Source organism: Balaenoptera musculus, chromosome 10 (assembly GCF_009873245.2).
Source record: "Balaenoptera musculus isolate JJ_BM4_2016_0621 chromosome 10, mBalMus1.pri.v3, whole genome shotgun sequence".
NCBI lineage: Eukaryota > Metazoa > Chordata > Mammalia > Artiodactyla > Balaenopteridae > Balaenoptera > Balaenoptera musculus.
This window is the reverse complement of record NC_045794.1, coordinates 57,678,568-57,703,850: the sequence shown is the minus strand read 5'-3', so window position 1 is coordinate 57,703,850 and position 25,283 is coordinate 57,678,568. Positions and strand designations below refer to the sequence as shown.

General features: G+C 38.7%; 1 protein-coding gene across 1 annotated transcript in view; it reads left to right on the top strand.

Annotated features, from left to right (window-relative positions):
• The window catches only part of PTPRR (protein tyrosine phosphatase receptor type R), a 380,848-nt gene that overhangs the window by 13,267 nt on the left and 342,298 nt on the right, over window positions 1–25,283 (top strand). The window contains exons 2-3 of the mRNA XM_036867331.1: window positions 1,962–2,243; window positions 5,436–5,518. The gene's annotated coding sequence lies outside the window, so the exon portion shown is untranslated. The remainder of the gene's footprint in view (window positions 1–1,961; window positions 2,244–5,435; window positions 5,519–25,283) is intronic.

Here is a 25,283-nt window from a genome sequence, read left to right as displayed (position 1 = left end):
AACGTTCTGCTAAACGAAACTCCCAAATTTATTCAGCTATGACCTGACAGGCATTCTTTAAAAGAGTATCTCATTTCTTTCTCAAAAAGAAATTGTGATTTAGGAGTACGTATTCTTGTTGACCACACAAGGAAACAACCTAGGAGCAATTAAGTGGCTTGCCAAAGATCATATAGTGATACAATGCATCTAGGACTCAAATCTAAATTCTTTTGTCCTGAGTTTTATGCTCCTTCTACTACACCTTGTATTTCCTAAATCATGCTGTCCAGGAGTAAATTTGTGATAGTCCCTGCTGTGGAAAATTATAGCTTCAGTTAACCAAGCACCTTATATGTGTGATAAACTCTTGGGAGCCAGGTGGTCTGGGATTGTCTCAGTTCCAGCAATTACTGATTGTATAATTTTGGACAAATTACTTACTCCCCTTGGATTGTATCTATAAATAGGAATAATAATCTTACCTACCTCATGGGTTTATTGTGAAGATGATTTGAGAAACTACATGTAAAGTGCTTAGAACAACTTCTGGCACACAATAACTGCTCAATAATTCTTAGCTATTATACTTATTACCTCATTAAATCCTTCCCAAAACACTCTTAGGCACATATTATCCCTATTTATAGATAGGTAAACTGGACTCAGGAAAGCTAGGCGACTTGCCTAAGATCAGGATCAAACAAACTAGCAAGAAAGTTTATTTTATACCAAGTTTCATTCTACACTCTGCTGCAAAGTTGAGATGGTGCTTGTACATCTGATAGAACAGATGTTTAATATCCAGGACTGGCCTGCACATGGTAGAGAGCTGAAATAAGACTCTATGTACAAGAAGTAATCTCAAGGTTTATTTATTTATTTATCAATTTATTTATTATTGAGGTAACATTGGTTTATAACATTATATGTTTCATGTGCACAGCATTATAATTCGATGTCTGTCTATACTATGGCGTGCTTACCACAAAAAGTTTAGTTTCCATCCATCACTATACAGTATATACACTGTATACACTATACAGATTTCAAGGTTTTGAAAGCCACTGCCTGTCCAAAAGAGATTCTGTAAACAATGGTCATGGCTGTAAGTGTCCACGTTGGAAGTCTGTCTCCAAAAGATAGGAAAGTTTGGGACAAAGCCTGAAGTAGGGCATTGACTGAGTGAGAGTACAGAAGGGGAACAGATGGGTGAGGCTGGGCAGGCATTAGCATTACGAGATTGTTGGCCAAAGGAAGCGGGACTCAGGCAAGGGGATCACTCTTCTCCTACTTTGTAATGTTTGTCTTAGGTTCAGTGCTGAGTCAATGGGAACAACCCAGATTTGTAGCTGTAAAAGATACTTATGCAGTGAAGGAGGTTCCATTTTTCATATTCTAATTCCCATTTCCAGATGATGAAATTGAAATTTAGAAAGATTAACAACACAAGGCCACAACTAGTAAAATTGCTGAGACAGTGCTTGAACCTGGAGTCTTCTGATGGCAAAACCCTTGGCTCTTTTCATTACAGGGACTGCCTTTCAGAGGCCAGTTGCTGAGCACTGTGTACTGGGAATGGAAAGGAAACAGAAATGTGGGGCTGGATATTCACATATGTAGTGGATTTCACATCATTCCTTGATTTTGCTAGTTTATAAACCCATTGTGGAAGTGGCCTCTGTGACATCTCAGTATTAGCTTGCTTTGTGAGTAAATATTAAACCTCAAAAATATGCTTTCTTGGCAATCAGTTTATACTGATTTAATATGATGTTAAATTGCTCATAGAAGTTAAATATATCTCAGGAGCCCGAAATTTGATGAAAGTTTCCCAGGATTTTTTATTGCATGTTCATAAAATTTTACAAGCACTGCAATTTGTGGCTTCTGACAAAGTCTCTGCAAAGGACAATGAATTAATTAGAGAACGAGAAGTCTATTGCTCACAAATCTTTGTAATGCTGTGTTGTCATCCTTAGGAATTGCAATCCCAGAAAAGTCCGAAATTCAAGTGAGCCGAATACAAACCGAAAATTCAGCTGTCAACTGCAGCACTAGTCGAAGCAAAGGCAAGTCCAGAGTGAGGAGGAAGAATTTTGGTCTGTATGGAAACAATCAGATTCCTTTCTTCCCTTGAGAGTGGATGCATAATTAAAAATAGGAAGTAATTACTTCCCTTCTGTATTTGAAAGAAAACTGAACAAGGAAAAGGCAGCTGGAAGAATTAAACCACAGGTGAAGGCAACTTTGCAACTTGGGAGGTAACTGCCACATAATTTATACTGCGTCATGAATTAGGTTCCAGATGAGGAGCATATTGGTGCACATAACATGTAGCAGCTCATTTGTATAATAAGCAGCAGGAGGATATTTTAATCTTTCAGATCATCACTATGTTAGTGAAAGGCAAGGATGATTTTAGCAAAAACTTCACCTAAATTGTGAACCCCAGACTGAAATGACGCTTACTAATTAGCTGACCCTCCCCCAATGGAAAACAATTTTTATTTTAGCATATATGTATTTTAAAAAATAATTTACAATATGCGTGCTTCCACAAAGGACTTAATACAACCTAATTCCACTCTAAAGAGAAAGCGAACTAGCATACAAGGCAAACTAAAGTATGGGGTATGTGTGTGTGTGTTTGTGTGTGTGTGGACAAACTAATAAAACTATCCAGAAGAATTCTAGATATTTTATATTTTTAAATGAAAGAATAAGAGGGCTAAATAACAATATGGAGGGATTTCCCTGGCGGTCCAGTGGTTAAGACTTCACGCTCCCACTGCAGGGGACACGGGTTCGATCCCTGGTTGGGGAACTAAGATCCCATATGCCGCGGGCGTGGCCAAAAAATTTTTTTAAAAAATCCCGGCAATGTGAAAATATTCTCTGAATATAATTCTACAAAACCAATATTTTTTCCATCTGTAATAGTTCAGTAATCCAATCACTTTTTGCCCCTTAGGAGGGCCTTTCAGGTTTTATTTGATATTTTTAGTTCAGTTATGCTTTGTGACACTAACTGTTAGTGCTCACAAAAATTGAGTTTTTCTCCTTTCCCAACGCATTGCTGGGGTACATTTCCCAGAGTTCCTGTGTCTAGATAGGTCTGGGTGACTAGTTCTTAACGATAATAATGCTTACCACCTCTTAGCGAAGGTAGTTAAGAGCAGGTTTGCCTTCTCTGAGCACTGCCTTCTTCCCCATCCACTAGCTGAACACTGAAGGCAGTTGCTGGAGGCTTATCCAGCAATGGTTCTGAAAATGGGGTCCCAGGAGCAGTAGCACGTATGCCACCTGGAAACTTGTTCAAAATGCAGATTCTTGGGACCCACCCAAGGCCTACCAAGATCAGCAACTCTGGAGTTGGGGCCCAGCAATCTAGGTATTAACAAGCCCTCTAGGTGATTCTGAATTTGAGAAACACCCTTCAAGACAATAGCAAGGCCAGAGGTTGGAAGAATCATGGGTCCCTGGATGACTGCACAAAACAGAGACCCCTCTCCTGTCCCCCTTCTCACTTCGCTGGACTGAGACAAAAGACACATATCGTATTACATTAAGCCCCTGAGACCTTCAGGTTACTTTCTACAGCAGTTAGCCCATCTTGACTAATACTGCTTCCTATTCCTTTTTCTGTTATTGCTCTTGAGGACTGCAACAACTTCCCGCTTTTGTCCTGGCTACCACAAGTCCTGTAGGGAATGATGAAATAGAAATAAACCAACCAGCTGATAAACATTGTTTTCCCTCAGGTTATGCTATTCTCTCCCTCTTTGAATTTTCACGTACTGTTCCCTCTGCCTAGATTGTTACCTGCTGCTCACCGAGTGAACTCCTACTCATCCCGCAAGCATCTCCGCATCTATAAGATCTTTTAGGAGCACTTTATATAGTATGCGGACCACCTTTCTACATAATCTTACAGAATTTCTTGCCCTTCAAAGATCTGAGCTCCCTTAATATGAGAGAAGCTTCTCAAACATCCAAAGTTTGGCATAAAATTACATAAGATGCTCTTTATATAGTTGACATTTTTGAATTTTAAATTTTATGCCACATTTTTCTGTTTTCTCTCTTTAGGGGAAATGCTTTTCTCCCACCCTAAATATGTACTTCTACTGAATATGTGACTTAGTTCTATCCAATCAGAGTCCTTCCCTGAAATTTTTCTAAGTGGGCTTATCGGAAAATTTTAAATTGTTCTCAACATTGTAAGATTGCGCGACCCTGGAGCTATCTGCTACCACGTTGACTGTCGTGGAAAAGTCTGTCTGTGAGAAAGAAAGAGGCGAACACTCAGAGATAACAGTGTCAGTTCTGACAATATCCTACCCCAGGGAGCCAGTCATACCTGAAGTTGGATCCACATCTCTGTGGTTCGGATACTTAAGTAATAAATTTTATTCCTTTGCTTTAGATAGTTTGCACTTCTATCACTGGCTTTCAAAAGCTGCAAGCTGTGATGAATATGGAAATCATTTTGTTCATTCCTGAAAAAGAGATTGCAATAGGCTTTGGGCTGCCAGGGAGAAGAGTGACCTAGAATAGTAGGATGAAGTGAAAAAAAAAAAAAAAAGAGTATTTAAGCTCAGCACTGAGAGAGAATATAGAAAAATGTCAGATGAATGAAGAAAGTCATCTTGGTTAAGATAGAACAGTGCTTCTCAGATCTAATTCTTTACTTAATAGCTTCATGATTTTTGCCTTTTTGGTATACATCTATTTAACTTTTTAAACTTAAAAAAAATGTAGTCTCATTCTAAGCAATAATGGCAACAAAATTATGGGTTGATTTGCTAGTTTTAAATACATGGCTATTAGAATTTTTTAAGCTCATTGTGACCTCCTAAAGTGATTGTTTTTGTTACAAATGGCATGAATACCACACTGGGAAATACTGAGATAGAGGATCAAGTCTGCTGCGGGCTGGAGGGGGAGACATAGGGAGAATAGAGGAGGGAGAAAATCAGCCTCCTCCTCCCATGTCTTGAATTTAGCCAGCTTAGGAGCAGCTTTGCTACCTTTGGTTGATAGCCTGAGGGCTACAATGAATGCAGTAGACAGGAAAACCCCCATGATATATGCAGACAATATGGCTGCCTTATGGCCATATCTGTTGTTAAAACACTGAAATACTTCTGTGCAAGCTGAAAAACAGCTATTGCTCTGAGCCCACATGGAGCTCCAACACCCTGGTGACCTTGGCCTCACCTCAGGACTGTCTGGATCACCCCATGATCCAGCAAGGAAAGGGGAAATGCCAGTACAGCAGGGAGCCTCTGGGACTTTGCGCCAGCCTTATGGCTAGCTTCTATTCTGATTGGTCGGTGCCTTTGCCAGCTGTTGTGAAATAATGTAAAACTCCTGGATATATTCCTTTATTACTGTATGGATCATGGTGGGTTGTATTTATTGACTAACTTGTCTGTTGTTCTCCTTCCCAGATTGTCACTCGTCTAAAGATAAGAATTCTATTTGTCATTTTATCCACTGTCTGATATGAATGGAGTCGTCAAGTTGGAAAGAGGTGAGGAGTTGGCTGGGATCTAGAACTTACTTTCTGGCTGTTTAATCACGTATTAACTGTATTATAGGAAGACGTTAATAGTTGGGCAGGAGGCAATCAAGTGCTGGATTCTGAAGTTAGTCTGCCTGAGTTCAAATTCTTGTTCTGTCCCTTACAAACTGAGTGCTCTTGGATAAGTTATTTCATCTCTTAGTTTCCTCATCTGATAAGTAGGAATAATAACAGGACCTATCACATGGTGATGATCTGAGGATTATATGACTTAACACATAAAGCATTTAGACTGGTGCATACAGGCATACAGTAAACATTCAATATGTAGTAGCTGTAATTATTATTATTACTTTATGCAATGTGAGAACAACTGCAAATAAAAGTTACTTTATTACTCTAAAACAGTTTTATATAAACAATTTTACTGTTTTTCCACATGTAAGTAGGCCTTCCACATAAAGACTTCTGTGGTCAGTTTTGGTTTGCAAATGCAGAATTAACCAAGATTAAATAAACTTTGCTGCTGGATACATCAATATGCTAATCTATTCTATAAAACTCTAAGAGGGTTTTTAAAAAAAATCAGCTTGAAAAACCCTGATTTTTATCATCAAACTTTTTGTTTGTTTTTGAGAATACTTTTATGGAAATGCCACTCTAAGGATTTTGACCTCAATCCTTATGTAAAATACCTGGCCCTCTTGACTGGATCATAAGGAACCACAACGTGCTTTTTGAAAGAGGGCTAAGTGGCCTAGACACAAAATAGGCATGTGGCCTCCTTGGCCTTTTTTCCCTAGACTCACCTTATGTAGGTGAGATGACTTATCTTCTGGTGTGAGAAGAAGCAAGGAAACACCAACCTTAGTTCAAGAATCCAAGTGAAAGGACCTTTCTCCCTTAAGCTTACAGTGGCTCACCAAGGCCTTCTGCCTCGTGCTTTGTGACTCTACTCTGGTCCTGCTGGTCCTTCCCAGGCCAAAGGTTTCCTCCTACATTGACGTCAGTCCCAGTCACATTTTACCTATCAATGGATTTTGGTTTCAATAGACATTTCAAAGAAAGATTCAGTTTAAAAACACATAGACACAGGAAACATGACCATCTTGGCTCATCTCACCAAAAGCATCACCTAACTAATCTAGGAAGTAATGATGTGCTTGACCTTGACCCAGCACATGAGTACCCCTACTTATGTCTGGAGTCAGGAGGAGAGATAAAGGCTCAAGTGTGCCCTGAAACCTAGAGCACAGTCTGGCACAGTTAAATGTCAGTATATGCTTGTTGAATTAATGCAAGCATTAAAAATGAATATTTAGGTATAATATAAGAGATAAATGCCAAATTTTTAGTGGTGCTCATAATATTGCTGACATTCCATAAATTCTATCAATACTAAAATAATGAACTTAAATGTACTTAATCAAATCAAATAATTTTTTACTTTAACTTATAGGGAATTTTAACCATTTTTTCCTTCTCCCTTTCATTGCTCTTCAGCAGTTTCATGTAAGGGTTTGGCATTCTCATTTCGTTTGAGTGTCCTAATTTGGTAATGAGATTTAATTTTGTTGACTTGTTAGCATCATCTCTCTCCCTTAAGCAAATTCCTGTCCCATTTCTCTCATTTGCTTATCTCTGAAGCTAATTTGATGATCATTTTGTCCTCTCATTCAGGGCCTGGGTGTTGTGGATAATACCCACAGTGATTCCTGAAGGCAGGGTACTCAAGTGTGCAGAGCAAAGAGCATCTGTCTGTTACCTTCACATATGAATGAGTGGCAGCTTGGTCTATAAAGTATTCCTGCAGAAACTCTTGTCAGGGCTGTGAAGTCATCACCCCATTATCTTGATTATCTTCTGGCATTGAGTGTTATAGCAGAGAAGTCTGAGAATTTCCTGATTTTGGCTTCTTTTAATGCAATTTTATTTTTATACTTGGAAGTTTAGAAAATCTTTCATTTTTATTGAAATTTAAAGATTTTACCAGATTTTGGTTACTTTACTGCTATTGATGTTGATTAGACAATAGTAAGCCTTTTCAATATCCAATTTTAGTTTAGTTTTGCTTTTATTTAATGCTGAAAATTTTTCTTCAGTTATATCCTTAATTATCTGTCCTGATGTGTTGATTCTACATTCAAAAATACATGTTAATTTTTAGTTAGATTGCTGTTCTACTTTCCACATCTGTCATCTTCTCTTACATTATTGTTTGTCGTTATGTATCCCGCATATGTTCCTAGAATCTATCTGTTGTTTCATGAATGTGATTCTCACAGGAAGGGCTATACTTTTTACTGCCACTGCTGTCAGCAGAATAGTTCTAGAATTCAATCTAGTCTGTCTTCGCCATTCTTCTTTTCATCTTGTTGATAATGGCTAATAGTCCTAACTCAAGCATTTCCTTTGAGACTTCTTCTGCACATTTCTTTTTCTCTTGTTGTGGGCTATTTTCTTAGTGTGGTTGCATTACTCATAATTTCCTGTATCCAGGATGCTGGACTTAGGCTGTGGTTCCAGGAGCATCATAGAAGTGGGTCAAGATTGACCTGTGGGTTAAACATTGAGGAGAAAAAAATCTGAAAAGCAACATGGAGTGATGAAGCCAGGGTCAAGATCCAAGGAGAAAATCCAAACAAGGCAGCAGTGTGAAGAAAGAGAGGCAAAGACTTGGTGTAAAACCCTGGGATGGAAAGCGAAGTAAGTGGCTTTGGATTGGAGGGATGAGGGTTGAGTCTTAAATCCCTAAGACTATAGGGAGCTAGTAAATGATGTACTGGGCAATTTAGACAGAAGGGGAAGTTGGGGCAGACAAAAAAATCCTATCTCATACTTGTTGTGAAGCTCATGTTAGCGAAGACTAGGATGGGGCCATATGGCTTCTGATAGAAATCCTTCTTGAGACAATATTTGTAGGTCAGTTTGGGGGCCAGTATTGCCTCAATTGATCACAAATAAGAATGTGCTCAATTCCATTTGCTTTGGCAATTGATGAGGTGGCTTCTCTCCTTTGGATGATTCTACAGGTATTTTAATGGAAAAAAGGGAAAGAGTTCTCAGGAGCTTTGATTCACTCCACTATTTTCTGTTAATTCCCAATTTTATTTAAAGGCATATATCTTTGTAAGATACTGAAAAAACATGAATATAAAACATAAGTCCCAATTGCTGTGTGTAATATTCTGCAAACATACTTCCCCCACACCCACTTTCAGAACAGACTAGAATTAATTTAAGACATCTAGCATCATGGAGGTAGACTGTCTGCATAAGATGGTGAACAGAAGTGTCAGTTGCCCAAGCTTAAGTGATATGGAAATGTGCCCAGAAGAAAGTAGAATGAAATTATTAGATCACTTTGGACTTTCCAAAGCCTTAATATGATAATCTCTTTGAGAGATGACTGGAAAGTTTTGGTATTAAGTTTCTAGCATTGGTGCCATTTAAATGAAGCATATCTTTTCAGAGAATTTTAGGAAAGCAAATGTGTCGGGGTAGAAGTATTAAGATAAGAGTCAAGGAAGCTTGCAACAGAATGTGCTTTACTGGGCTAAGATATTGCTGTCTAGCTCCGTCCTGGATCAGTGGAGAAAACCTCTGAGACTTGTAAGAAACATAAACAGAACATTGAGCCACAGCACCTCTTGGACTTGAGAAATAAGCCTTCCAGCATCAGTGCATATTTTTATTCCACAATGCCTGACTTAAATTCTACTTTACACTGAACTTTAAAGATACATGAACAGAGTGCATATGCAGCATGTGATGGCTAGCGACGGAATACACACAATTACAAGTCTCAGGCCAATGGAGATCAGATTAGGACTTCTGTAGTTAGTATACATCACCTGGTCTTTCGAAGCGTGGAGGAATGCTTCCTTCATTTCATTCATAAATGATGACTTCAAAATTTGCTCTTGCTTGGGGACTATTTTCCTTAGCACTTATTTATTGATCTCTTCATCCATCCATCCATCCATCCATCCATTAATCCATCCAGTATCTTTTGAGTGCTTAGTATATGCCGGTCCTCAAGTGAGTGGCTGGGAATACAATGAAGAATAAGAATAAGACAGACTCTGTTTTTGATCCTGTCTTCTGAAATCTAGCTGCCTTTACCTCCCCAGACTCTCAGCCCCTCCTCAACTCAGGAATTTCACTGGATTCTGCCTGGGTTTTCCTTCCCTGCACTGTGGAATGGAAACTTTCCCAAGGCAGTAGGCTAGGAAATCATAGGGCTCACTTCTTTCCTTTCTCTTGGGATCACTGTCCATTATCTTAAAAACCATTGTGTCATATATTTTGTCCATTCTGTTTTGGTTATTTTAGCCAGGAAGGTAAGTCCAAGCCCTGTTTCTTGATCTTGTGTGGAAGCAGATGTGTACTACTGAGTTCTGAGAGTTCTTTATATACTCTGGACACAATTTTTTTTTTTGTCAAATATGTGATTTGCAAATATTTTCTCCCAATCTATAGTTTGTCTTTTTTTTTTAAACATCTTTATTGGAGTATAATTGCTTTACAATGGTGTGTTAGTTTCTGCTTTATAACAAAGTGAATCAGCTATGCATATACGTATATACCCATATCTCCTCCCTCTTGCGTCTCCCTCCCACCCTCCCTATCCCACCCCTCTAGGTGGTCACAAAGCACCGAGCTGATTTCCACGTGCTATGCGGCTGCTTCCCACTAGCTATGTATTTTACATTTGATAGTGTATATATGTCCATGCCACTCTCTCACTTTGTCACAGCTTACCCTTCCCCCTCCCCACGTCCTCAAGTCCATTCTCTACGTCTGCGTCTTTATTCCTGTCCTGCTCCTAGGTTCTTCAGAACCTTTTTTTTTTTTTTTTTTTTTAGATTCCATATATATGTGTTAGCATACGGTATTTCTTTTTCTTTTTCTGACTTACTTCACTCTGCATGACAGACTCTAGGTCCATCCACCTCACTACAAATAACTCAATTTCGTTTCTTTTTATGGCTGAGTAATATTCCATTGCATATATGTGCCACATCTTCTATGTCCGTTCATCTGTCGATGGACACTTAGGTTGTTTCCATGTCCTGGCTATTGTAAATAGAGCTACAATGAACATTGTGGTACATGACTCTTTTTGAATTATGGTTTTCTCAGGGTATATGCCCAGTAGTGGAATTGCTGGGTCATATGGTAGTTCTATTTTTAGTTTTTTAAGGAATCTCCATAATGTTCTCCATAGTGACTGTATCAATTTACATTGCCACCAACAGTGCAAGAGGGTTCCCTTTTCTCCACACCCTCTCCAGCATTTATTGTTTGTAGATTTTTTGATGATGGCCATTCTGACTGGTGTGAGGTGAAACCTCATTGTAGTTTTTTTTTTTTTTAATTATTTATTTATTTATTTTTTGGTTGTGTTGGGTCTTCGTTTCTGTGCGAGGGTTTTCTCCAGTTGTGGCAAGCGGGGGCCACTCTTCATCGCGGTGCGTGGGCCTCTTACTGTCGTGGCCTCCCTTGTTGTGGAGCACAGGCTCCGGATGCGCAGGCTCAGTAGTTGTGGCTCACGGGCCCAGCTGCTCTGTGGCATGTGGGATCTTCCCAAACCAGGGCTCGAACCCGTGTCCCCTGCATCGGCAGGCAGATTCTCAACCACTGCGCCACCAGGGAAGCCCCCTCATTGTAGTTTTGATTTGCATTTCTCTAATGATGAGTGATGTTGAGCATCCTTTCATGTGTTTGCTGGCAATCTGTATATCTTCTTTGGAGAAATGTCTATTTAGGTCTTCTGCCCATGTTTGGATTGGGTTGTTTGTTTTTTTGATATTGAGCTGCATGAGATGCTTTTATATTTTGGAGATTAATCCTTTGTCTGTTGGTTTGTTTGCACATATTTTCTCCCATTGTGAGGGTTGTCTTTTCATCTTGTTTATGGTTTCCTTTGCTGTGCAAAAGCTTTTAAGTTTCATTAGGTCCCATTTGTTTATTTTTGTTTTTATTTCCATTTCTCTAGGAGTTGGGTCAAAAAGGATCTTGCTTTGATTTATGTCATAGAGTATTCTGCCTATGTTTTCCTCTAAGAGTTTTATAGTGTCTGGCCTTACATTTAGGTCTTTAATCCATTTGGAGTTAATTTTTGTGTATGGTGTTAGAGAGTGTTCTAATTTCATTCTTTTACACGTAGCTGTCCAGTTTTCCCAGCACCACTTATTGAAGACGCTGCCTTTTCTCCATTGTATATTCTTGCCTCCTTTATCAAAGATAAGGTGATCACTTGTGTGTGAGTTTACCTCTGGGCTTTCTGTCCTGTTCCATTGATCTATATTTCTGTTTTTGTGCCAGTTACCATACTGTCTTGATTACTGTAGCTTTGTAGTATAGTCTGAAGTCTGGGAGCCTGATTCCTCCAGCTCCGTTTTTCTTTCTCAAGATTGCTTTGGCTATTCGGGGTCTTTTGTGTTTCCATACAAATTGTGAAATTTTTTGTTCTAGTTCTGTGAAAAATGCCATTGGTAGTTTGATAGGGATTGCACTGAATCTGTAGATTGCTTTGGGTAGTATAGTCATTTTCCCAATGTTGATTCTTCCAATCCAAGAACATGGTATATCTCTCCATCTGTTTGTATCACCTTTAATTTCTTTCATCAGTGTCTTATAGTTTTCTGCATACAGGTCTTTTGTCTCCTTAGGTAGGTTTATTCCTAGGTATTTTATTCTTTTTGTTGCAATGGTAAATGGGAGTATTTCCTTAATTTCTCTTTCAGATTTTTCATCATTAGTTTATAGGAGTGCAAGAGATTTCTGTGCATTACTTTTGTATCCTGCTGCTTTACCAAATTCATTGATTAGCACTAGTAGTTTTCTGATGGCGTCTTTCGGATTCTCTATGTATAGTATCATGTCATTTGCAAACAGTGACAGCTTTACTTCTTCTTTTCCGATTTGGATTCCTTTTATTTCTTTTTCTTCTCTGATTGCTATGGCTAAAACTTCCAAAACTATGTTGAATAATAATGGTGAGAGTGGACAACCTTGTCTTCTTCCTGATCTTATAGGAAATGGTTTCAGTTTTTCACCATTGAGAACAATGTTGGCTGTGGGTTTGTCATATATGGCCTTTATTATGTTGAGATAAGTTCCCTCTATGCCTACTTTCTGCAGGGTTTTTATCATAAATGGGTGTTGAATTTTGTCGAAAGCTTTCTCCGCATCTATTGAGATGATCATATGGTTTTTCTCCTTCAATTTGTTAATATGGTTTATCACATTGATTGATTTGCGTATACTGAAGAATCCTTGCATTCCTGGGATAAACCCCACTTGATCATGGTGTATGATCCTTTTAATGTGCTGTTGGATTCTGTTTGCGAGTATGTTGTTGAGGGTTTTTGCATCTATGTTCATCAGTGATATTGGCCTGTAGTTTTCTTTCTTTGTGACATCTTTGTCTGGCTTTGGTATAAGGGTGATGGTGGCCTCCTAGAATGAGTTTGGGAGTGTTCCTCCCTCTGCTATATTTTGGAAGAGTTTGAGAAGGATAGGTGTTAGCTCTTCTCTAAATGTTTGATAGAATTCGCCTGTGAAGCCATCTGGTTCTGGACTTCTGTTTGTTGGAAGATTTTTAATCACAGTCTCAATTTCAGTGCTTGTGATTGGTCTGTTTATATTTTCTGTTTCTTCCTGGTTCAGTATTGGAAGGTTGTGCTTTTCTAAGAATTTTTCCATTTCTTCATGGTTGTGCATTTTATTGGCATATAGTTGCTTGTAGTAATCTCTCATGATCCTTTGTATTTCTGCAGTGTCAGTTGTTACTTCTCCTTTTTCATTTCTAATTCTATTGATTTGAGTCTTCTCCCTTTTTTTCTTGATGAGTCTGGCTAATGGTTTATCAATTTTGTTTATCTTGTCAAAGAACCAGCTTTTAGTTTTATTGATCTTTGCTATTGTTTCCTTCATTTCTTTTTCATTTCTTTCTTTTTTTCTTTTTTCTGATTACAGTACAGTTGACAAGGGAATTAGGTTTTTTCTGTTATGTGAAACATTTTAAGTAGAATTATGACTGATAACCTATACCAGGACATAGCAGATTTCCAGGAATTTCACATGGTTTTTCTTTTTTAATTTTTTAATTTAATTTTATTTTTTTATACAGCAGGTTCTTATTAGTCATCCATTTTATACACATCAGTGTATACATGTCAATCCCAATCTCCCAATTCTTCACACCACCATTCATTTATTTCTGATCTGATCTTTATGATTTCTTTCCTTCTGCTAACTTTGTGGGGTTTTTTTGTTCTTCTTTCTCTAATGCTTTAGGTGTAAGGCTAGGTTGTTTATTTCAGATTTTTCTTGTTTCTTGAGGTAGGATTGTATTGCTATAAACTTCCCTCTTAGAACTGCTTTTGCTGCATCCCATAGGTTTTGGGTCGTTGTGTTTTTTTTTTTTTTAAATTGCTTTTTTAATTTAATTTTATTTATTTAGTTAGTTAGTTAGTTAGTTATGGCTGTTTTGGATCTTCATTTCTGTGCGAGGGCTTCCTCTAGTTATGGCAAGCGGGGGCCACTCTTCATCGCGGTGCGCGGGCCTCTCACTATCGCGGCCTCTCCTGTTGTGGAGCACAGGCCCCAGACGCGCAGGCTCAGTAATTGTGGCTCACGGGCCCATTTGCTCCGCGGCATGTGGGATCCTCCCAGACCAGGGCTCGAACCCGTGTCCCCTGCATTGGCAGGCAGACTCTCAACCACTGCGCCACCAGGGAAGCCGGTCGTTGTGTTTTCATTGTCATTTCTTTCTAGGTATTTTTTGATTTCCTCTTTGATTTCTTCAGTGATCTCTTGGTTATTTAGTAGTGTATTGTTTAGCCTCCATGTGTTTGTATTTTTTACAGATTTTTTCCTGTAATTGATATCTAGTCTCACAGCATTGTGGTTGGAAAAGATACTTCATAAGATTTCAATTTTCTTAAATTTACCAAGGCTTGATTTGTGACCCCAAATATGATCTATCCTGGAGAATGTTCCATGAGCACTTGAGAATAAAGTGTATTCTATTGTTTTGGGATGGAATGTCCTATAAATATCAATTAAGTCCATCTTGTTTAATGTATCATTTAAAGCTTGTGTTTCCTTATTTATTTTCATTCTGGATCATCTGTCCATTGGTGAAAGTGGGGTGTTAAAGTCCCCTACTATGATTGTGTTACTGTCGATTTCCCCTTTTATGGCTGTTAGCATTTGCCTTATGTTTTGAGGTGCTCCTATGTTGGATGCATAAATATTTACAATTGTTCTGTCTTCTTCTTGGATTCATCCCTTGATCATTATGTAGTGTCCTTCTTTGTCTCTTGTAATAGTCTTTATTTTAAAGTCTATTTTGTCTGATATGAGGATTGCTACTCCAGCTTTCTTTTGATTTCCATTTGCATGGAATATCTTTTTCCATCCCCTCACTTTCAGTCTGTATGTGTCCCTAGGTCTGAAGTGGGTCTCTTGTAGACAGCATATATACAGGTATTGTTTTTGTATCCATTCAGCCTGTCTATGTCTTTTGGTGGGAGCATTTAATCCATTTACATTTAAGGTAATAATCAATATGTGTGTTCCTATTACCATTTTCATAATTGTTTTGGGTTTGTTATCGTAGGTCTTTTCCTTCTCTTGTGTTTCCTGCCTGGAGAAGTTCCTTTAGCATTTGTTGTAAAGCTGGTTTGGTGGTGCTGAATTCTCTTGACTTTTGCTTGTCTGCAAAGGTTTTAATTTCTCCGTCGAATCTGAATGAGATCCTTGCTGGGTAGAGTAATCTTGGTCGTAGGTTTTTCCCTTTCATCACTTTAAATATGTCTTGCCACTCCTTTCTGGCTTGCAGAGTTTCTGCTGAAAGATCAGCTGTTAACCTTATGGGGATTTCCATGCATGTTATTTGTCATTTTCCCCTTGCTGCTTTTAATATTTATTCTTTGTATTTAATTTTTGATAGTTTGATTAATATGTGTCTTGGCATGTTTCTCCTTGGATTTATCCTGTATGGGACTATCTGCACTTCCTGGACTTGATTGACTATTTCCTTTCCCATATTAGGGTAGTTTTCAACTACTATCTCTTCAAATATTTTCTGAGTCCCTTTCTCTTCTTCTTCTGCGATCCCTATAATTCGAATGTTGGTGCGTTTAATGTTGTCCCAGAGGTCTCTGAGACTGTCCTCATTTCTTTTCATTCTTTTTTCTTTATTCTGCTCTGCGGTAGTTATTTTATCTTCCAGGGCACTTTTCCATTCTTCTGCCTCAGTTATTCTGCTATTGATTGATTCCTTCTAGAGAATTTTTAATTTCATTTATTGTGTTGTTCATCATTGTTTGTTTGCTCTTTAGTTCTTCTAGGTCCTTGTTAAATGTTTCTTGTATTTTCTCCATTCTATTTCCAAGATTTTGGATCACCTTTACTATCATTACTCTGAATTCTTTTTCAGGTAGACTGCCTACTTCCTCTTCATTTGTTAGTTAAGGTGAGTTTTTGCCTTGCTCCTGCATCTGCTGTGTGTGTCTCTGTCTTCTCATTTTGCTTAACTTACTGTGTTTGGGTTCTCCTTCTCGCAGGCTGCAGGTTTGTAGTTCCCATTGTTTTTGTTGTCTGCCCCCAGTGGATGAGGTTGGTTCAGTGGGTTGTGTAGGCTTCCTGGTGGAGGGGACTGGTGCTTGTGTTCTGGTGGATGAGGCTGGATCTTGTCTTTCTGGTGGGCAGGACCGCTTCCGGTGGTGTGTTTTGGGGTGTCTGTGACCTTATTATAATTTTAGGCAGCCTCGCTGCTAATGGGTGGGGTTGTGTTCCTGTCTTGCTAGTTGTTTGGCATGGGGTGTCCAGCACTGTAGCTTGCTGGTCGTTGAGTGGAGCTGGGTCTTAGCATTGAGATGGAGATCTCTGGGAGAGCTCTCGCCGATTGATATTACATGGGGCCAGGAGGTCTCTGGTGGTCCAAAGTCCTGAACTCGGCTCTCCCACCTCAGAGGCACAGACCTGACACCCGGCAGAAGCACCAAGACCCTGTCAGCCACACGGCTGCTCCTCCGGAGCGGGATGGACTCAACTTACAGTTTGTCTTTTTATTCTTTTAATGGTGTCTTTTGCATAGAGAAAGGTTTTAATTTTGATGTTCTATTTGCTCTCACAGCCAAGAACTCTTTTCCTAAGCGTCCAGGTCACAAAAGTTTTCTCCTCCACCTTTTCTACTTTTTAAGCTATTGTTCCTTTCATTCTACTTTAGTTGTGTGCATAGGGAAAATGAATTTTTGTTGCAGCATTGTGTGATATCTATCTCAAACCATATATCTGTTCGAGGCTATAGTCCTTGGGGATTTTGACACACCTGTAATTATTCTGTATCTCCACTGGATGTCAATACTGCTCAAGGAAAAGAAGTTCAGACAGCATATTGGGTGCACAAAAAGCAGTCTGTGCTTTTAAGTGTTAGGTTGGAATTGTCAGAAAGGAGGCTAGAGGATGTGAAATAACAAAGAAGAATATCTCTCCTTCAGCCCTGTAATAAACGTCAGGCAGAGTGTTGGGATATAGTGCTGGAATTTGTAGCAGTGTTGAACTTCAAACTTGAAAGACTGAATTCTGTTTTACACTCTGGCTCTTTGGTTGCTGACTCATGCAAAAATGAAACCACATTTTTGCTTGAATTATTTGGCTAATTCTTACAATGTATTTTATTGAACTAGAATTATCAGTTCAGTCTTTATTTCTTTTGTTCACTTCCCAAACATGTACAAATTTCAGCAGTGATAAGTTAGAAAGAAATGACTCTGGTAAGAAAATTACCTGGGCCACTTTGGTCTATATCCAAGGATACCACTAATCTCAGGAATAAGAAACAGGACCCCAAGAGTCAAGTGACCTCTGATCATACTTCTGAGTAGGTTTTTCTTCCAAGAAGGGCGCATTTTGTTCAAGGACTGAAACAAGATAAGCAAAATTGGATTTATATTGCTTTCTCTCCTAATGATCTGCTACAAAATTGGGATATGAGGCTTAAAAGCTTTAAGAATTGAATTCTAGCTAGTTGTTTTTAGTTTCCTCATTCTGAAGTAGGGAACTATATATTTTATCATTATGTTTTTTTATATAAAATCTTATCTGTCTATAAGATGACCAGTTTTGAAAATTACAAAGAATAGAACCTACAGTATTTTGACTGTATGTCCTATAGGTGGGACACAAGGATACAGGACTGACCAGGTTCTTCAGCAAGGAATTATTTCAGTACATGTTTTATGAAATATCTCAAGTGCATTATATGATTATATTTAACAAAGCTGTCAGTTGACAGAACATAAAAGTCATCATTGACAAGCATTGTGCTAGTATGACTAGCAATAATAAAAATATTGAATGAACAACAGTATCTAAGCAGATGGAATTTTTGAGTAAACAATTTAAAAAATGTTCTAACATTTGGAAAAATATACCTGAAATACAGCTTGAGATATGAGGATAATCTGATTTAAGCAGAACTATCTCTTAAAAGTAAGGTGCTGGTTTTTTTGTTGTTGTTGTTGTTTTAAATAAATTTATTTATTTTTACTTTTGGCTGTGTTGGGTCTTCGTTGCTGTGCACGGGCTCTCTCTAGTTGTGGCGAGCAGGGGCTACTCTTCGTTGTGGTGTGTGGGCTCCTCATTGTGGTGGCTTCTCTTGTTGTGGAGCACGGGCTCTAGGCACGCAGGCTTCAATAGATGTGGCACGCCGGCTCAGTAGTCGTGGCTTGTGGGCTCTAGAACGCAGGCTCAGTAGTTGTGGCGCAAGGGCTTAGTTGCTCCATGGCATGTGGGATCTTCCCGGACCAGGGCTCGAACCCCTGTCCCCTGCATTGGCAGGCGGATTCTCAACCGCTGCACTACCAGGGAAGCCCAGTAAGGTGCTATTTTAATAAATATTGTATATTCAGTCGTTGGTGATAGAGCAAAACTAAGGTTTTTAGCTCTTTCTAGGGACCGTGAATTTTCAATTATGACATGTTTCCTGTGGGAGCTTAACTTCCCTATATAGTTAAATATCCAATGAACCTGTTATATGAATTGTAGTAAGTGTGCTGACCAACAAATGCGTGCCCCTGACATCCCAGGAGTCTTCTATCCAGCTATATATGATTGGTAGAGTTTAATTGTATTCAGTTTTAATATTTCATATGGTGACAAAATTCTGTCCTAGTGTGCATCATTTTTGACCTATTCCTCTACAACGTAAAGCATGTCAGATTGTTATAATCTTATACATGCTTTGGCGACTGGCTTAAAGCTTTGCACTAATATTCATTCCCTGGGTCAATAGGATTTGTAAGAAATGTAAAAATTAGCAACACTTTTATTCATAGAATTTGCTCATATCAAATGGAAGGCCTAGATTGTCTGCTTGTAACTCATGGGTTAGATTTTCCTATAGGTTGCTGGCATAAGACACAGAAAATTATGAAGGTGTAAATCATACTCCAACATGGCTAAAAGCTTTGTTCCAGACGTGGTATTGGCACGAAACTAAAAATATTGGATTGATTTTCCATAAGTTCAGATCCATGGTTTTCATATCCTTTACTTTAGTGCCAAATTATATCACTAGTGTTATTTTTCTGTTTTGACATGATCTTGTGTTATGGTCCCTCTTTCAAATTTCCTATTCAAATTATTCTCTGGCTTGTGTTTATCAAACCAGAAGAATTCTGAATCTGGAAGACTGCTTAAAATCCTTTGGATGACCACTTTAATACTTAAAGGTAAACTACAGCCACTCTACAAAGATGGAATATTGGAAGCATTGCATTGGAATAAAAACAAAACATTAAAACAGATTCTTAAATAGCAATCATTGGTTCCAGTGTGTCAAATTAAATCTGTGCCTCATAAAATAGTAATTTTTCAAATTAATTAAACTAAGTTTTAACTTATGTGGCATAATAAATCTTTTGCTATATTTTTCATTTGTTTGGATAATCAGTAAATATTGGATTATTTGGATTAGCGGTTCGTTGTTTTATAAAATTTTTTCCTAGAGAGGAAATGAGTGGCAAGGAGAGAGCCTATCTCTCAATAAAAATAATTAAATGAATTTTTAAAATCCCAGATAATTCAAGAACAGACATTTTAGTATTACTTGCTGCTCAAGATAAATTTCACATAAACTCGATCAGCAGTGGTGTTTTCTTAGATGATTCAAAAATAAAAATTTAAAAATAGATTTTACCATCAAAATCCTTAGAGTAGAAGGTATAAGGCCAAGTATTTCCTTTTTTTTTCAATAGCGTTTGCAAACTGGGACGTCTAGAATTTAAGAATATGTGGCTTTTGGCTCCAGAGAATCATTTAATAGTATAGCTGAGTCACTATTCCTAGTGTGTTCCTAGTGTCAAGTGGGCCCATAGTAGGTGTTCAGTAAATCAGTCATCTACGCTAATTGAATGAATAAATTTGTGGCCTCAGGGTGTTAACGTGTAGTACAACCAGGGGTTCTCTCAGAGTGGCAGTGTAGTTTTGGAAGCAAAGCATGGAAATGGAGTAGCAATAAAAGCACCAGCGGTAGAATCTGTAGCATCTTTATCCCCAAACTAGTAATTTATGTTGAAGGAAAGCATACAGGCCCACAATCTTTTATTTTCAATACTCTAAAAGCTCAGAAAACTGAAGGCCTTTTCCGTAACTTATTTGAGGGTAAAACCAGACCTAACCTGACAGAGGCTATTTGGGTTGTTTATTTATCCCACTTAGTGTAAATATTCACGTATTTTGCTGCAAAAATACTGGTGCATTTGATTTCTGAGTCCCACTTCAGACCTTGGTGAGAGGTTATATAATATACACACTTTAGTACATTTCTGAAATACATACAATTCTGAATTCTAAAACATTTTGGCCCCAAGGTTTGGGAGAGGGGCTTGTGACCTTATATATAGTTTGCGAATAATTGGGATGCTTTCTGCTTATTTTCCTGTTTGTCAGTCATCCTCTCCTTTCTGATGCTCAGCTTGAAACAGCTTCCTTGCACAGGAGCTTCTCTTCCAGAGGGTGAATGCTACCGCCTCTGTTCCTTGATTCACAATGCGAATTGCTGCTCCATCATCAGCCATCAACCCTCAATGTGACTTGGTGCTCTGGAGGTGGTGCTGTGTGTGCTTGGTTAACATGGGAAAGACCCAGTGCCTCACATGGCCTAGAGGAGCGCTCAACATGTGAGCTGGCTCGCTGTGACATGTCTGGGACCATCAGAGATGTCACATTGTGTGTATGATCACACACGCTGAGTGATCAGTATGTAGACTGTGCACAGTTTTCTCCATGGAGTATAACAGAATAGAACCTATCGTTTGGGCTTTACTAGTTTCAAGCATTACCCATGTGGAGATCCAAGCTAGAAAATCCAGCTACTACGTGTTTATCCTTGACCAAAGACTGGTCCTCCTGTGTCATTGGAGAAATATTATCTGGATAAATTGAACTTTTCCATGAAAGCCAGGTCTGATATATCTACCCCATGCGGGACAACTCCCAAGCTAGAATGCCTTTACGTCTGGCTTTAAGTAACTCATCTAAATTGGCCCAGATCGAGTCTTAATCAGGAGGGAGTAGGAGTAAAACTAAAATTAGTTAATTCAGTTCCTCATTAATAGTTCTGGCTACAAAATTTGTGGGGAGGATTAGGAGTATTTAATGCTCTAAATTTATCCATGTAATCACCCTGCCTAACCCTACTAGAATTGCATTGAGACTTGGCAACCCAGAGAACTAGTAGCCTGCTCTCATAACCCAGACATAGGAGGATGGGCGTTGGGTGGCTTGCACTTCCTGTTTCTCCTTGACCCTGGATTTTCCCTGGTGACATCTTTCTCCCTCCCTCTTGTACCCTTCCTCCTGACCCTCCTCCCATGCCCCTGGCTCTGTCTTTCTCTCTGTAATCATCTTTTGCTCACTGTCACTCTCTTTCTGCCTGACTGTGTCTGTCAGCTCATCTGTTTGCTTTTTTTTTCCACACTGGGAAAGTATGAGAAAAGATGGGAAAGGAGAGAAGTGGGCATTTGCTATCCTCTACTGAGATTTAAAAATATTACCAAAATCATTTTTATACCATTTTTAGCCTTATAAAAATAAAGCCTTCATGTAGTAGTCATGGCAATTCTTAAATTTCACTTTGAGAACCACTTAAACAAGAGATCATTTAGTTTAGATGCTGTGGAAAGGAGAGCTAATCTGTAAACCATTTTGAATTCCTTGGGAGATTTCAATTGAATTGAAGGGTGCTAATCCTTTGTTATAAAATGAACCTGCTTATCTGTTGACCCTGGAATACATTTTCCCAAATTACCCCATGTAGAATTTATTTAGCTATCTTGTCAAGGAAGGATCTGAAAGTTTCATTTTAGAAGGGTGCCCATGGGAAATTTTCTCATCCAAATTCTTGTCTTGATATGCTGACTCATGTGACTATTTTACCTATTCAAAAAACAATTAAACAAATAAATAAAACTCCAGAGTCTATAGAAAGTGACTAAACACTTCTTTTCTAATGCTTCTGAATGCTGTGCTTGAAATTGTATTGTGAAATGTGTTAAGGAAATCTTTTTGCCTTTCTGAGCATATTGTCAACAAGAAGCTAGAAGGTGAGTTTAAAAACAGTTGCTGGCAGGACGGCTGCAGGGGACTAGGCTTCTTAAGTGGCGTCTCTAGGGGGAGGTAAATCCCAGCTTTTCACCTTGAAACAAGCAGGAATAATAAGAAGTGTGCTCTTTGGGAAGCGTTGAACCTTAATATCCTGTGTTCTGGCTTAGGCTTTTTGTGGTGCCATCCCCTGTCTTTCACCTGTGACCCGGGGGGTGCCCTACACTTCTTACCAAGGCTTCAATGTGCCTGATGGTTGCACTGACGCTAGAAGCAAGCATTACAAACACAAAAGCACACAAGTCCCATGTTTTCCTCTAAGAGCTTTATAGTGTCTGGCCTTACATTTAGGTCTTTAATCCATTTTGAGTTTATTTTTGTGTATGGTGTTAGGGAGTGTTCTAATTTCATTCTTTTACATGTAGCTGTCCAGTTTTCCCAGCACCACTTATTGAAGAGGCTGTCTTTTCTCCATTGTATATTCTTGCCTCCTTTGTCATAAATTAGGTGACCATATGTGCATGGGTTTATCTCTGGGCTTTCTATCCTGTTCCATTGATCTATATTTCTCTTTTTGTGCCAGTACCATACTGTCTTGATTACTGTAGCTTTGTAGTATAGTCTGAAGTCAGGGAGCCTGATTCCTCCAGCTTTGTTTTTCTTTCTCAGGATTGCTTTGGCTATTCAGGGTCTTTTGTGTTTCCATACAAATTGTAAAATTTTTTGTTCTAATTCTGTGAAAAATACCATAGGTAATTTGATAGGGATTACATTGAATCTGTAGCTTGCTTTGGGTAGTATAATCATTTTCACAATATTGATTCTTCCAGTCCAAGGGTATGGTATATCTCTCCATCTGTTTGTGTCATCTTTGATTTCTTTCATCAGTATCTTACAGTTTTCTGAGTACAGGTCTTTTGCCTCCTTAGGTAGGTTTATTCCTAGGTATTTTATTCTTTTTGAAGCAATGGTAAATAGGACTGTTTCCTTAATTTCTCTTTCTGATCTTTCGCTGTTAGTGTATGGCACAACACTATGGAGAACAGTATGGAGGTTCCTTAAAAAACTAAAATTAGAACTACCATATGACCCAGCAATCCCACTCCTGGGCATATACCCAGAGAAAACCATAATTCAAAAAGATACATGCACCCCAATGTTCACTGCAGCACTGTTTACAATAGCCAGGACTTGGAAGCAACCTAAATGTCTATCAACAGAGGAATGGATAAAGAAGATGTGGTACATATATATAATGGAATATTACTCAGCCATAAAAAGGAACAAAATAGTGCCAGTTGCAGAGGCATGGTTGGACCTAGACACTGTCATACAGAGTGAAGTAAGTGAGAAAGAGGAAAACAAATATCGAATAATATCACTTATGTGTAGAATTTAGGAAAATGGTACAGAAGAGCTTATTTGCAAAGCAGAAATAGAGACACAGATGTAAAGAGCAAACTTATGGATACCAAGGGGGAGAGAGGGTGGGATGAATTGGGAGATTGGGATTGACATATATACACTACTATGTATAAAATAGATAATGAGAACCTACTGTAGATAATGAGAACCCACTGTATAGCACAAGGAACTCTACTCAATGCTCTGTGGTGACCTAAATGGGAAGGAAATCTAAAAAAGAGGGGTATATGTATACATATAACTGATTCACTTTGCTGTACAGCAGAAACTAACACAACATTGTAAAGCAATTATACTCCAATAAAAATTAACTTAAAAAAAAAAAAAAGCACACAGATCGCAATCAAGAGCTATAAATGAGTGAAGTGGGCCTGCAGTGAATGGGCAGCACAGCCCAGACAGAAGGAGAGGTTTCTACTTAGCTCTCAACCAGGACACATACATGACCCACGTTGTTAGAGATTCCATTCTTTATTTTCAAAAGAAACACAAAATCCAGACTATCTTTTAGATGCAATTTTGTAATTTAAAAATATGCTATTCTGATTATTCAAGTTTTTTTGGAAAAAAACCCAACCATGGCAGCAGGCTGGATCTGGCCTGGGAGCTGCCTGCTGTGACTTCTGCCCCAGATGAAACAAACCCAGGAAAAGACATCTTAGCAGTTCACCTCTGTACTCAGTGGTTCATATAGCCCACATTTTAAGACTTAAGGGCTTGTTTTTAGTTTAAAAGGAATCACAGCCCAAACCTAGAGACTGTTTAATGCCACATGCATAGAATGTATGAAAGAGCTATAGCACCATGGTCTTGACCATTCTTGGTTGTTAGAGACGATCTGCACACCGAGTAAGAAGAAAGAGATGTTGGTCAATTAATGTGGTTTTGTGCTGTCCAGCTATGATCTTGCTGCAGATTCTATTAACATTGACCCTTCAACACATACCCTGCTTTAACGAGGAGGTGGTACCAACATGATGAGCTAACCATGAGGAACCCCCTCCAGAAGGGACCACCCAAAAAGAAGCTGAATTAAAGTCCCCATAATACAAACCATTGCTCCTGGAAAATGAAAAGGACTTAAGAGACGACTGAAATTTACAGTGATTTCAGACCCACTTGGCCTCTGTCTCTTTCCCCCAAATAAAGCAGTCTCATTTCAAGTGATTTGCTATAGTTTGTGATTGTAAGAGTCATCCATTTCGGACCTGGAAACAATTATCTCAGAATACAACTATTATAAACCCATAGTAAACTGGATCACCTGAATTTTATGGTTGTGCATCTGGCTTACCTGGATCTTAGACATAAACTGTGTCTACATGATGCAAAGTCAGAGAATGTTGTTTTTAATTTCAACAAATGATTACTGAGTTTTATGCCAAGTGTTAGAAACTGAAAGATAATTCTGACAATACCTGTCATCCAAACCCTGAAGTCTGTAAGGAAAGCGAGAAATATAAGTGACAAGCTAAATGTTAGGCGTTGTTGTGACAATGGTATGTACTGCTCCACCAGCAACCCCTGCTGCTTCTACTCCAGCGTTTATGTGGAATCTATGCGCATCCCTCTGTTGGCATTATCCTAGTCTAAGATGCTGTTATCACTCCTGGACCACCCACAGCCTGCTGTCTGCTCCTCACACGTCCTTTCCTGCCACTGCCATCCCCATCCAATTCATAGCAACCAGAGTAATCAAAAACATTAATAAAGCCTTGCAGGG